The sequence below is a fragment of the Diachasmimorpha longicaudata genome, chromosome 10 (genome assembly GCF_034640455.1).
Source record: "Diachasmimorpha longicaudata isolate KC_UGA_2023 chromosome 10, iyDiaLong2, whole genome shotgun sequence".
In the NCBI taxonomy this organism is placed as follows: domain Eukaryota; kingdom Metazoa; phylum Arthropoda; class Insecta; order Hymenoptera; family Braconidae; genus Diachasmimorpha; species Diachasmimorpha longicaudata.
The window spans coordinates 4,430,863-4,445,052 of NC_087234.1; positions in this window are offsets into that span (position 1 = coordinate 4,430,863).

Sequence of the window (14,190 nt, forward strand, 5' to 3'; positions counted from 1 at the left end):
ATTTTTTTTTTCCACAATTTTTTGTTCCGTATTTTTTCTCTACTCGGTTTGTGGGTGGGCGTATTTTTAGTCCAGCTGAGTCACAGGTCAGATCTCGGTTACTAATTCCCCGGATGTTTTATTTTTTTTTGCCGAGTTTCGGAGGTTTACGTCGGCGAGTCTCTGATTCTCGAGTTTATTATGCACTACGGGGGGAGGGGAAATCATATTTTTCAAGAGGACGCAGGGGAATTTTGGGATTACAGTAGAGAATTCGATTTCGAGGTATTTTAGGGAATACGTTGAACGTTTTGTGAATAATTTTCATTAATTAGTCGGGCAACAGTGGGAGGAGCTAACGTTTTTATATTTTATTAGTTTCAAAAACCGATTTTCACGGTTGAAAGAATGTTTAGAACTGAAAATGGAGAATTCGAATGAAATGAAAAAATATTTTAGTTTCTAATATGCGTGCTTCACTGAAGGTAAGGAAAAATTCACAAAGATAAAGCCCTTCAAACAAATAGTTCTCTTTTATCATGCATTCCTTCAATAATATTACACATCATAAGTGCTATACGTGTCAGCTGTACTCTGGATTTAATAATAAACTAAAGCGCAAAGGTAAAGGGAGTTTAATTCATACACACATCCTCGGTGCACTCGCCTAGGAAATAACAAAAAGGCGTGTAAAAAAAGACAGCGGCAAAGAGAAAGGGTTGGAAAAAGAATGTTGAGAAAAAAAAGGGTAAAAATAAGTGAAGGAAAAAGGTGCGCAGCCGGTGCGAGCTTTTTATTCCTCCAAACGAATTGAGAGTGCCTGGATGAGAACAGAGGGGGGGGGAATATATATATATATATGTATATATATATGGGGAAAGTGGAGGGATTGCTAGCGGGAGAAAGTCAAAGGGGGCACCCGCAGGGGGGCGGCTGCTTTTACCATGAACTGCACAATAGTTGGCCCCCTCTTCGTTTCACTCTCATTCCCGGATACTTAATTCACTCCCTCCTTCTCCCTCTCACCCTTTCTCTCTCCCTCTGGCACCCACAATGGCCAGAGTCCTGCCGACTCGGGGCTAGCTGAAGAAATGAGTTTTTCCCTTCGTTTACCACAGGCGGCGGGAGAACTCACTATTTCGAATTCTATTCTCTTTTTCGCCTGCACCGACAACCGCCTCTCGCCAGTCCATAAAATTATTTCACAGCGACTAGAAAAGGCATTTCTATCCTTATCCTGAGGAGTCCTTTAACGTTCTGTTACCCAGCGTATCAAATTTTTAATGAAATTTCTGGTGAAGAGTTTTTAGATTTTTGTTACTGGGTCTGGAGGAGGATTTTTTTTTCCGACGCAAAGGGAAATGTTCAGAATAAAATTATGAAATTTTCAGTTCACCCTGTCCTTATAGAATTGACTCGGGAAATTATGTGACAGCCCCGGAAAATTTTAATGGAATAAGTTTATTAAATATTTCCCTCTTGGGTTATAAACAAGATCAAAGCCCGAAAAGGAATTCATTCAGATAAAATCGCACTCAAATAATAATTTAAATAATTTTGAGTTGAAATTTTTTTAATTTTCGAGGTAAATAATTTTCATCGGAGAAGAAAAATGTTTAGAAGCAAATAATTCTTGAAAGAATGGCGGATGAATATTCTAATTCAGTTATTTATGAAATTATTTTACGGTGTGGGTGAGCCCCAATATTTTACGCAGCTGCGCCCGAATAAAAACATGAAACACGAGTATTTATTTTTTTCACCCATTACATAAAAAAATTTCAGCTGAAGCTATAGCCAACTGACACCATAACAACTCCTGCAAATGCTTTCCAGCTGTTATTCGCTGACTATAAAGATCCCTTTTCCACTTTTTCTATTTTTTATTGCGCATTGTCCTTTTAATATCTTTTTTCATTTGTTTTATTCTAAAAAAAATGCAACTACAATGTGGAGAACGGGAAACTGTAATATGAATAATGGAATTGTGTGAAGACACAGCGTTACTGGTGTGAATACTGCACCAAGACGAATACCACGATAATAACGAAAAAATAGGACATCTGGGACTAGTCCCTCCCGTGACGATGATAAAAGTAAAATGAAGTGGAGACAAAAGTTCTTCCATGACTCATGAAAATCAAGTAAATGTGCAACCATAACTCCGCGGAACTACAACGGTCACCGTTCTATTTTTCATTCGTTTCAGAGATTTTTTTTTTCCTCGTCGCAGGTTATTTTTTTATATCCCTGACATTCGCGGAGAATCGGAATAAAGGATGAAGCACGTACGAGTGGTACTGGAGGTACGTTTTAACTTTTAGATTGTTGCGTGAGTGAAAATTTTTATTGGCTGGCACACGTGGCTCGTGTGTAAAAAAATTTTATTGGCTGTTCGAGGGATTGGCCGGATCGGCAGTGAGGTTTTCCGGGAATTATGGGGGCTGTATAAATGATGGCAATTATGACCTGGTAACGGAACTAATTTTTTCAGCCAATTAATTAGACAATAAGTGGGGAAAGGCTTCGTCATCGTGTGGGACGGCCCTTTGACGAATTATATATTTAATGGCGACTTATGTTACCCGACATTCGATGATTGATTCAATTCAAAGTGAGTCAGTCTTAAATTTCCTAATTTTGAGTGAATATTAGCATCGAAGGAAGGAATTTAATTGGATTAAATTAAGAATTTCTCAAAAACAAAATAGTTTATAATTTTTCCCAACGAACATTTCAGGTTCGTTGAAGCTCTCGAAGTTGTTTCATCGAGGTAGTTAATAAAATCCCGAAGAAAATAAATTCCGAAGGAATGAATAAATTGGGGGAGTACTCGAGTGGCTTCGCGTGAAGTTCTATCATAACGAGTCCCCTTCTAATGGCAAACCGTAAACTCCAATCTTGTTATTGTGCATACCCCTCATATTTTTATTTTTCCCGTCGTACTTTTCTCTATCATGTCAATTGTGACTTTCTTTATTCCCCATTCTCTCAATTATTACTTCAGATTGAGTTTGACTCCACTAGTCCCTGAACTTTTGTTATTTTCCTGGGATTTTTCTTCCGCACTCCACCATTCTCATTATTATTTCTCTTTTCCGTAATTACATGGAGAAATAATGCACCTGGTTTTTCGCGGAGAAAAAAAAATCCACATCTCCCCCTTCATTCGCCATTTGGGGGCGTAATTTGGTGATAACAAAATAGATTAGGCCATTCGGCTTATCGGTTTTATCAGCGGCAAAAGTTGGAGAAAAATTACCCAATAAGCCAACTAATCGCGAAATAAATCCTAAGAATGTTTCATTTGAAGGAGCAGATTTTTATTTTTTCAATAAACCGTTTGCTCAAATTGAATAAAGTATTAAATTATTTCAAATGACTCCATTTTCATAAAATGAAAAATCTCCCCATTGGATTTCAGTGAAGGGTTTATTTGTATCAATACTTTACCTGAATAGAAACGAAATGTGAAATAACTTTTTTTTGATTCAAATATATTTCAACATTCAAATCAACTTTACTTGATACATCAATCAATGCCCTTCTCTCCAATCGGAAGATGTACATTTGAAATCGGAGGAGAATGGGAGTCCCGTCGATGAATAGTAATATGTAAAAATATTCAAAGTGGAATATCGATGAATTTTTAATGCACGTCTGCCACTAGTGACAAAATAGAGCAAAGAAAGAGGAAAGGAAATTCGCGAATTTGTCTTCAATTCGAATTCAGTTCAAATTTCGACTGCGTGGAGATAGAAATTGCAGTAAAATTACTATAAAACAATAAAAAATACTGATTAAAAAATAATTACCATTTACTAAATAAAATAATGCTGTTGGATAATCCGTAAACGAAGTAAAATACGATAGAAAGTTTTAAAAAATAATCTCTTATTGCGGCTGACATAAATTGTTTCTTATTATTTTGTTAGAAATATTTTTTCATATTAAAAAATTTATCAGCTGAGAATGTCCTCCGATTGGATAAAGTTCGGATATTTTAGCCGCGATACTAAGGTGTTTTCTGGCCATCTTCGTGAGCAATGAAAGAAAAATACATTCAAAATTGGGACTCCTCTAATTTTTTTTATTTATAAACCTTTTCCTATTTTTCTTTGAGTATCCTGTACGTATGTACACATGGGCCAAACGCGCCTGGACTACCGAAAGGATTAATGTCCTTGGCTGAGTGCCAAAAACCGAATGGCTGACCCCGATGAACCCAGAGGCCGACTTATACGCGACGGTGAGGTCCGATAAACCGTTGGGTATCATCCCTTGCACACGGATGACCCACGGGGTTTCTCCACTGTATGTAGGCGATATTTTTTTACCCCAAGTTTGAAACCTCACTGGGAGATGACGAGGGACGGGGCTAATTCGGGGGAGTTGGGGATTAATGGATTTTCGGAAAATAAATGAATAAATGGGGTTATAATGACGTGAGAAGTCTCGGAAAAAAATTTAATTCAATATTTAGATGTTCGAAAATTATGTCGGGGAATCGGTTCATTAATACTATTTTTATCAACTTCAAGAACAATTTCTGCTTTATTATAGAAAAACCTGAAGATGATTAATATTTTTCATTATGAATTTTTTATCTGTTCTCCTATTCTACGATACATTTAATTTAGAGTTTTCGCGACTGCACTGAGAACGAAAATTATTTCTGAAAAATTCCCTGACGATTCTTATAGTATTCTAGAACATGATCATATTAATTATAACGTTGAGTGAACTCCTACAATAATTAGGAGTATCAAATAATTCATCGAAATTCTTCCCTCTGGAAAATTAGAATAAAAAAAAAGAAATAATTATCAATAGACTTCATTTAAGGTGACGTATAAAATACCCAGCCTCTAGAGTAATATGATTATCATAATGTAAATCTAAGTCGATCTCCATCGGGCGTAATTAGACCGAATAAATGCAATTTTGAAAAAATAATTACTTCTCTGAAGTAAATGGATATTTGCCAAAATTTTTTCTCAATATCAACCCCCAATTAATTCCATTTTCCACTATCTCGTAACAAATCCCTTCATACCGAAGACAGATTACCTTTTATGGACGAAAAAAGAAAAATAAAGCATCGAAAACGTTTGTGTAGTTTAAAGCATGAAACGCGTCCACTTCCCACAGCTCTAGGATAAATAAAATACTCAGGGCGCGTTCTCGGACGTAAATATTTAGAGCCTTTTGCCGCTTGCACTGTAAAAAGAGAGGGTGAGGGAGGTGGTAGACATATATGCAGTACGTGTGCCCAGTCCAGTTGTTCCGTATCTTTTATCCTCTTGGCCATTTTCTCTTGATGCCTTTTTACTCATAACATCTATATTTTTTTTTCTGTTTGTACCACGTGTCCTTCATCGTTTCACCTCCGCATGTCCGGCACTCGTTCCTCCACTTTTGCAATGCATTTGTGTGATACGGGGATGAATACATGGGGTTAGAAAATTGTTCCGCAGAAGTAGTATAAAATAAGGTGTTTTTTAAATAAGAAAATAACATTTCAAAATTTTGGATTTCACCACAAAATTTAGATTCAAAATCACTGAACCAAAAGAGTCAGCAAAAACTAGAGAAGAACGTGAAGAGGATTGTGGAAGTGTCCAATAAATTATACAATAATTTAATTTTTGTTGCGAAACCATTATTTTTTTTGACGTTACGATTGAGATAAGAATAACAATCTTTAGATAAAAAAAACTCTCATAACAATAATGATAATAATAATAGGAAATAGAGTGGATTTTTCAGGAATGAGAAGAAGAATTAATTTATATGATGGAAGAGAATTGTTTGACGACAGTAAAGTAATAAGACGAGTAAAAAAAATGTGATGAAAAAAGGAAACATGAAGGAAGATCTCGTAAAGAAAGATAAGAAGGCGTACCTCGTGCAAACCGTAGAAAGTTGTAGCCGGTTCGAAAAGCGCACGATGGAACTTGAAGTTTGTTTCGATATCAGTAGCCAAGAGCAAAGAACGAGAAAGGTGGTGGAGTAGTGAAACGATGAGCAGGGGTAGAAGTATGGGTATGGGGGGGAGAAAGATGGTGAAAGACTATACCATCGTAGCTAGTATATCTACCTCTTTTCGGTGTAACTGTGCCGAGATGCCTGCACTGAAGTTTGATACAAGTCATTTTAGTAAATCTACACCCGTAGGACATAACTATTGGTTGAGGGTTTATATACTTCCTCTGCATCCGTTTTTCGTGAATTCTGGAAAGTAGTACAACTCAATCCCGTGGGGTGAGGGGTAGAGAAAGTATCTACTGAGGTAAAGGGTTTGGAATGGAGTGGAATTATGGGGATTTATTAGAAAAATTATGGTAATAGTCGGTAATTTGAGGGGAATCGGTGGGGGATTTGTTTGTAAATTTATTTACGTATTCGCAAGTGACAAATGTGAGTTCCAGTGATTTTTTCTCTGTCGGTTCAATGTGAAAATATACGGAGAGAAAAGTTCTTTCTGTGATTTGCCAGTTAAAGTAATATTAGGTAAAAATTACGGGATAATTACGCACTTTTGCGGTGAAGTTTCAGGAAAAAAAGTTTAGATAGTTTAAGAAAAAGTATGAAACGTTTGTGGAACTAAATTTTAGGTAAAAATTAGACCTCCAGGGGACGAATGTTAGTTTTAACTATTCCGTCATTTCAACTGACTCCTCTTGTGACTGGCAGATTACAAAACGGTCACGTAATTTTTTAATAATTTTTCTCTCCCTGTATGATTTTTTTACCTCTATCATAGACTTCCTTAATACTTGTATATTAAAAAGAAATCAGGGCTGCGGTCCATCTTGAAGTTGAATTTTCATCTCAGTTTTATTCCTCTCTATTTCATACTACCTCCCTTTCTCGTCTCTCGTTACATTCTTATGAGATGCGCTACATTATGCAAGCTTCATAAGAACCGAGTTTATAAGACGGGAGTGGGTAAAACGGGTGGCTTCATAAATGGCGATTGTTCGCCGGACCGTAACGGAAGTTAAAGCGAGACCAGCCCAAGAAATGAATCATCTGTACGTATATAGGGGACATTTTATCATTCTCATTTATACCTACGACGAGAAATTTCACTTTTCGACGATGAACACCAGGGGAGGAAAATGTCCGGGTTGTATGCACGGTATATGAATAGCCGGAAGGAAAATCGTTTGGGTCCAAGGGTACTATCGAATTTCTGGGATGCCAGAAAACCGTCCAATCGCCTCGGGAGTGAAGGCTTTTATCCTTTCAAAAGGAATCCTGGTATTTCTCGTGCGGTGAATTTTCGAACGGTGGAATTACCCATATCTTAAATGTGGTCAAACTTGCTGGATCAGCTACGTGGAGTCTTTGATGTGCTGGAATTATTGTACTGATTGACGGTCTTACGATGTTAACACTCGAGTTGAATTATGCTGAGGGGGTAATTAAAGTACTAATTTATTTATTTTTTTTCCTGATTTTTTAAATTATGCTGATGGCGATTATGCGACGGTGGAGAACGAATCAAACTCGGTAAATTCTTAATTAACATTTTGTCGTCTTTACGGAGAACAGTTATTCCAAAAGAAAATTCATGGATTAAGGACGAGTTCAAATAGACCTGTGGAAAATTTCCTGAAGATTGAAATAAATAATAAAGAAGATTTTCTGGATTTGTTTTCTGGCGAAAAAATAGGGATCGGTATGATCCCTGAAAGGTTTAATTACCCACATGTTGGCAAAATTTAACATCCCATGAATAACAATGTGCGATCCTACGACCACTATTATAATTTGATAAAGGAGCATGAAAAGTATGTTCCAATCAAACACATGATGCGCATTAATAACAAGAAGTGGGATCTGGTATTAAACTGATGCACAGAGAGGATGAACAATCGTGCCTCACCCTCCCTTCGGCCCCACTCCGTCATTTTCTACCGCGGTAATGGGGCTGATTCTCGATTATGGCTGCCCCCGTCTATGGGCAAAATTGTGTGGCAATTTTGGTCATCACTAATTAACTACCGAGATATCGAGTGTGCTTTCATCGGTAATTACCTGTTGACGTGCAGGTATTTTCGAATGATGTTCGTTCAAATTCTAAATAAAACCACGATATGGGAATTGAGGTCTTGCACGAACTTTTACTTTAAAAATCAGGAGAAAAGATTGAGTGGACAATGAATACCGTTCCCTAATCTGTCAGTCAAGACAGTAATTAGTCAAAATTACGGAACACTTAGATATTATTACCTATCATTATTTATTAATAATTTATGATTAATTAATTATTAATCCCATTTATACTCCTACACGGAGAGAAAAATCTGACAATTTGTACAGTGTGATTCTGATAAAAATTACGTAGAGTTCCCGGTGTAGCAATATTTTGCGAGAGATGCTCGCGGCCCTCCGCAGTTTCAAATTGCCAATAGAAACTTGGTAATTGTTTTCCAGGGGACACAATATACACTTGCGCTGGTCCACGACGACAATGACAACGAGCTGTAGAATACAACTGGTTACCTATTCTAAGTGGTGAGAGAATTGGTGGGGTGGAACGAAGAGAACCGGGGTAGGTAGAACTGAGAGTCGAGATTGGGTTGAATGGTGTAGTATCATTTACTTGCCAATGGTGTGCACATACTGCTAAGTGAGAGGACCAATTAACGGAAGAAAATTTATGGATTGGAAATTTTTCCGGGTTTTCGAGTGCAACCGATGGAGGACATGAGGGGCTACTGGAGACAATTTTGGGATTTTGTGAGTATTTTGGATCTACGGCGGATGTTTGCAGCCACTGGGTTCGGAAAAATGATGAATTAATTAATTGCTAGATTGATTATTTACTGTGAAATGAATAAATTGAAGGTTGAGTAGTTGGAAATTAATTTTTTCGACAAATTAATATTTTTTCTGGTGAAATTGACTAGTAAAAAATTTCTCGTTAAGAGTATTATGCGATATAAATGACGTAATTGTCTCGGTGGGCGAGACATTTTCAAGAGAAAAAAAAATGTCAATTTTCCACTGAAAATAACATAATCGCGAGTGAATTCGTTCCAATGCTGTCCATGCTCCCTTTTCTTTGTAAGTACTTCTCCTTTTTTTTTATTCATAATTCTCTAACACTCACGGTTCATTATTTTTTGCAGCTCAAGGCATAACCGTCGAGAAGGGTATGAATAACGTTTCGTGTCTCTCAGTAGCTAACGTAAAAACGTGGGCGTGTCATGCGAGCGTGCATACGTAGGTATTTGACTATCAGAGCACTCAATCGACAACACCAAAGTTCGCGCACTTCAATCGACTCTCGTCGGACGAAAAACAGCGATAAAGTTGTACAAGTCCCGGTTAAAAGGGGAGAAAAAGTGAGAAGGAAAATAAAATTAAAAAAAAAAACTGCAAAAAACGCAAACCAAAAATAGAGGCAAAGTGTTGGAGTAAATTGTTAGCCAATTTTCACCATTCACTTGAGCCGGTATAATTCGTAATCTCGGATTGTTGGAGTCGCTGAGGAATGAGAAGTTGAGGTTTAGTGAATCCGTGAATGTCAAGCGATAAATCCGGCGATTAATACACGGCAAATTTGCGAGTACCAATCCTCTTTCCCTCACCAAGCACTTGACGAGGGTACGACGGGTTTTGTGGTATGAGATATATAACCACCACAAGTGTTACAGCCGACTGGACCCACCGTACACCCAGTTATCACGACAATCGGCCATTCGGGAATCATCGATTTATCCCGTCAAGACTGATTATTGGATTAATTTAATAGTACCGGAACAAAATACAAAACTGAAAAACTTGTCACATGAAATTCTTCTCGTTGAATAATTTTCATTGGTTGGGGACTGAAAATCGCACTCCCATCGAATCCTCTAGAATTCACCTGATTTTTAAATAATAAATGACGTGAAAATTTTGTGGAAATGACGGTTTGTTAATATTTCCCTAATTATTTTTTTCATTTCTATTAACTTTGATTGACGTAATTCTCCGGGAACTGAAAAACAAAGTGGCGCTCACGCTGGGGGGCGCAAATATTGCGGTTGAAATTTATTTATCCGTTTTTATTCAATTTGATTTAGTAGAAAATTTATTACAGTAAAAATTCAATGTTAACGCATAAATTTTATGGTACCGCATAATACGTCGGTGAAAATCTTGTTCGAATAGGATTTATGATCTGATTTTCTCCACTTTTTAAAAATGATTTGTATGTCGGGGAGAGTGAAAATGGTGAGTGTGATGAATAGAAAATTGGAAAAACGATTGAATGAGATATTTATTAAATCGGCTGTCATGATGAATTCAATTGAATTGATCTGAAAAAAAAATTCCAATTGAAAACGTAACAGGTTTTGAACTCCTGACGAGAGTGATTTTTTCCATCAGCATCAATTATACCCAGTCGGAAAATTATTCAATTGATTTATTTATTATCGTGAATGCTCCTTGTTACTCGCAACCACAATAAATATATTATTTTTTCAATTGCTCTTTTCATTGGGTGAATAATTGATATTGATCGAAAGACATATTTTGAAATAATAAAAACGTCAGAATAAAATAAAAATTAAGTCATTGTTCAACGCAAAAGTACCGCAATAGCACTCACAATTCAAAGTGCCTTAACATTGAAAATTTAGCATTTTATGAACAAATCAAATACCACTGCTAATTTCTATCATATTCTCATATCAGAAACCTGACATTCCATAATTTTTTAATCCACAAATTGCATTCATTACCACTGCACTAAAAATTCATAGTCAACTCATAACATTTAATTGTTTTTTTCTAAAAGCGTAAGACAGACAATTCTAATGGCTAACACATTTTTACCCGAAATGAACAGAACGGCTTTCCCAAAACCCATTCAGCTCTCACCCCCAAATCCCTCTCTTCCAACAACTAAACCCATTAACAGCCTCTAGTTTTGAGGAATTCCGCCATTTTTTCCCCCGGCAATCACCTCAACTTCTGAAGTACTAATGTACACCAACTTCAGCATCAAGCTAAAAGTACTCAAACGTAACTAAATAGGATGTGTGAGTGAGAGCTCCAAAGGGAGGTAGTAAACGTCGGTGGGAGACGCAGGGGGGTGCGGGCGAGCGTCACTCCACCGGTCGCCGAAGGTGGGGAGGGCTGGTGGCGTTGGCAAGGGAGAAGGGGGATAACTGTGCTTACGACATCTCGTGGGCTTCCGGCCGTCGGAGTTGTTTTACGAGGCGAATCGCTACTAAGTCACCGGCGAGCCGTGAACCCCAGTACGATGATATACGAGCATAGTTTTCGTTGGTAACTACCCTTACACCACAGTGAGCTTGTGGCAAGCCGGCGTACTTTACTTTCGCCGCTACCAAGTCACTTCTCTCTCTTATTTGCAGCATTCTACCTTGACTCTACAGTTTTGCGCCTAGCGGCCTCGCTGTACTTCACTGGGGTACGTGAAACGTTTGGGATAGTGTACAACATCATGCTCGTGGTGAGAATTTTGTGGTGGGTGGGGGGGAGGGCTTAACCAGACTCATTATCGTGGGACTTTGATGGCCTAAAAACCGGTCAGAATGCCCAAGTTGAGAATTTTTTTTTGTTGTTATTTATGATTAATTTGTACTGTTGGTACGCACGGGGAGCAATATTCACTATAAATGAGGAATTACGAGATTACGGGATTACGAGACATTACGGAAAGTTGTTTGGAAATCACGTGCCTGTTCTGTAATTTGTGAGTCAAGACAGTATTCAGTAGAAATTACGGAAGGATTACCCTGAAGGAAGTAATTATTTTTGCCAGATATCAATCTACTTCAGAAAAGTATTTTTTTGAATCCTTCATTTCGGAAATCGAGTAATTCTTTGAAGACTCCTGCAATAATTATGAGCATTAAATAATTGATAGAAATTTTTCCGTCAAGAAAACGAGAAATTTAGAAAAAATGAATAATTATCAATGGAGTTCATTCAAGGTCACTCAGAAGAAATCAAGCCGTTTGTCTCTGAGTATGAAACCCACTAGAACCCCCCAGCCGGACTGCCACCGTCTCCCCTCCACCCCTGGCATTACGAATTGCCTTAAATTTAAATAATAACGAAAAAATGTTAATGCCCGTCGTGAGCGTAATTCAATGATAAAACAAAAGAATGGCTGAAGCGACGAGGTAAAACCACCGGCACACGGGGTAAGGAGAGCGTTGGGGCTGCAGAAGCGCCTGCTACCATTCTGCGAAGTGAAAAAAAAGACCAGTGAACAAAAAAAAAACTCGAAAAAAGAAATAACAAAAAAAAAAGCCGGAGGGAGAGAAAGAAAGGAATTGCCTCGGGGAAAGAAGGGCAAATTGAATTAATGCGGGGAAGAAAAACATTAAGGTTAAGGAAGAGGCAAGGAGAAGAGTAGCGAGGGTTGGTTGTTGGGCGGGGAGGGGGGGTGAGAGGGACACTGGAAAAGGCTGGCGTTGCTGACTCGTGGCATGGGGAAGAGGAACGATTGAAATTGGCTCTGTCTCTGATATTCGTTGCGACTCTGTACATCGCATTCTCAGTTGGTTAGGTGCTTTTATTGGAAATTACTCAACCACGGATAGTCACATCTACAGAGAAATATCGGAAACAGAGAGTTGGAAATTGCAGTTGTATAGAATTCGAATGATATATATGAATGTAACAAAGTAGAGCTCTTTGTCAAGCGTATTGCCTTTTCCGAATCTACCGACGGAAAATAGTGGCAGAATATATAGAATCCCGGCGGCTGAAACGGGGGGGAGGGGTAGATTCGGCGAATGTTTCCGGAATTTGGTCCGGTATTTGCAATTCTTGACTGAATATTAGTTTTTAATGAGTCTACATCAGTGAGTAAAGGGAATTTAACAATTGAAAATTGATGATGGAATGCGGAAATGTTTGCGGATCTTGTTTAAATAACGATTTAATTTTTTTTTATTTTTTAAAACGTTTTGTCAATGTTTGTCGATAATATTGAAGAATTTAGTGTACATTTAAATAAAGGTTGAAAAGGCCATGAGAATGAAAATGGTTCATTTTTAATTATTTGTAGTTTATATTTTTTTAATTTCACGGAGATATTGTTAGAATTTATCGAAAAAATCAGGAAGTTCCATCAACTTAATTGTTAGTCTCAAGTCACCTGAAATGTTAACGATCCAATATTGCTTCTCATTCATTTATCACCTTGAATTCATGAAAATTTAATGAGCCCTTACCGCGAAAAATTCTAATGAAAATTGTTTCGAGACGGAAAAATGAGAACTCCGGAGAGGTCGAGCGAATGAAGTGTATCTTACGTGCTCTCCGGCGATATGTGTTTTACAAGATTGGGTAACTCGGATCGTGATCACGAGACGTGAGGACAGGGAGCAAAAGGTGTACTCAATATTTATGGCTTGGTTTTCACTGTCTACGTGCCTGAGGAGTAGCTGAGAAACACCTGAGCTTCCACATGACAAGAACACTTCTCCAGCCAGTGCTGTCTGGATTAATGTATGCTCGGTGAAAAAATTTTGACACTCGAAATTTATGAGTGGGGTGAGGAGTCCATTGCATGAATTATGCACTATTGTACATTTTTTTCGGCACATCAATGCAATTGGAAAATTTTTTTTCCCGCATTTTTATCATTCATTGCTCTGGTGCTAGACAAATCTACCGATTTCACCAGATCGCTCGGTAATTATTTCTGAACTTATCCAGAAAAATTCTGGAATTTTTTTTTCTCCACGCGCCAGCCTCAACAATAATTGTTGGCTTCATAAAAAGCAAAAGGAAAAAATCACTCTTCACGCGATAGAATAATATTTCAGTCAACGTATCGCAGATTATTGACATTCCTCAAGGGAATATTTGTACTCGGTATCGGCCAAATTCCCCGTTCCATTGCGTCTCCAAACGTTTGTAGAACGATTTCGTATTTGTCGAGAGTTATTCGCGCTGTGAGACTAGTTTTCCCGATAAAATCAGTATACCTTCGAGCAGGATGAAAAACGTTTACTCATCACAGCTACGTATCCCTCCCCCCCGCCCCTACCATTCGATAGTCATCAAAATTTTACGATGTGGAAACTTTGATTGGAGTCCAATGGTAATTCTTCATTTTTTTTTTCATCACGTCTCGTTTCTGCTTCGTCTTATCTCTCGATACTAAAAAAATTTTATTCGCCAGTACTAATGATTGTAATGTGGCAGTTTAATGCCCGGATA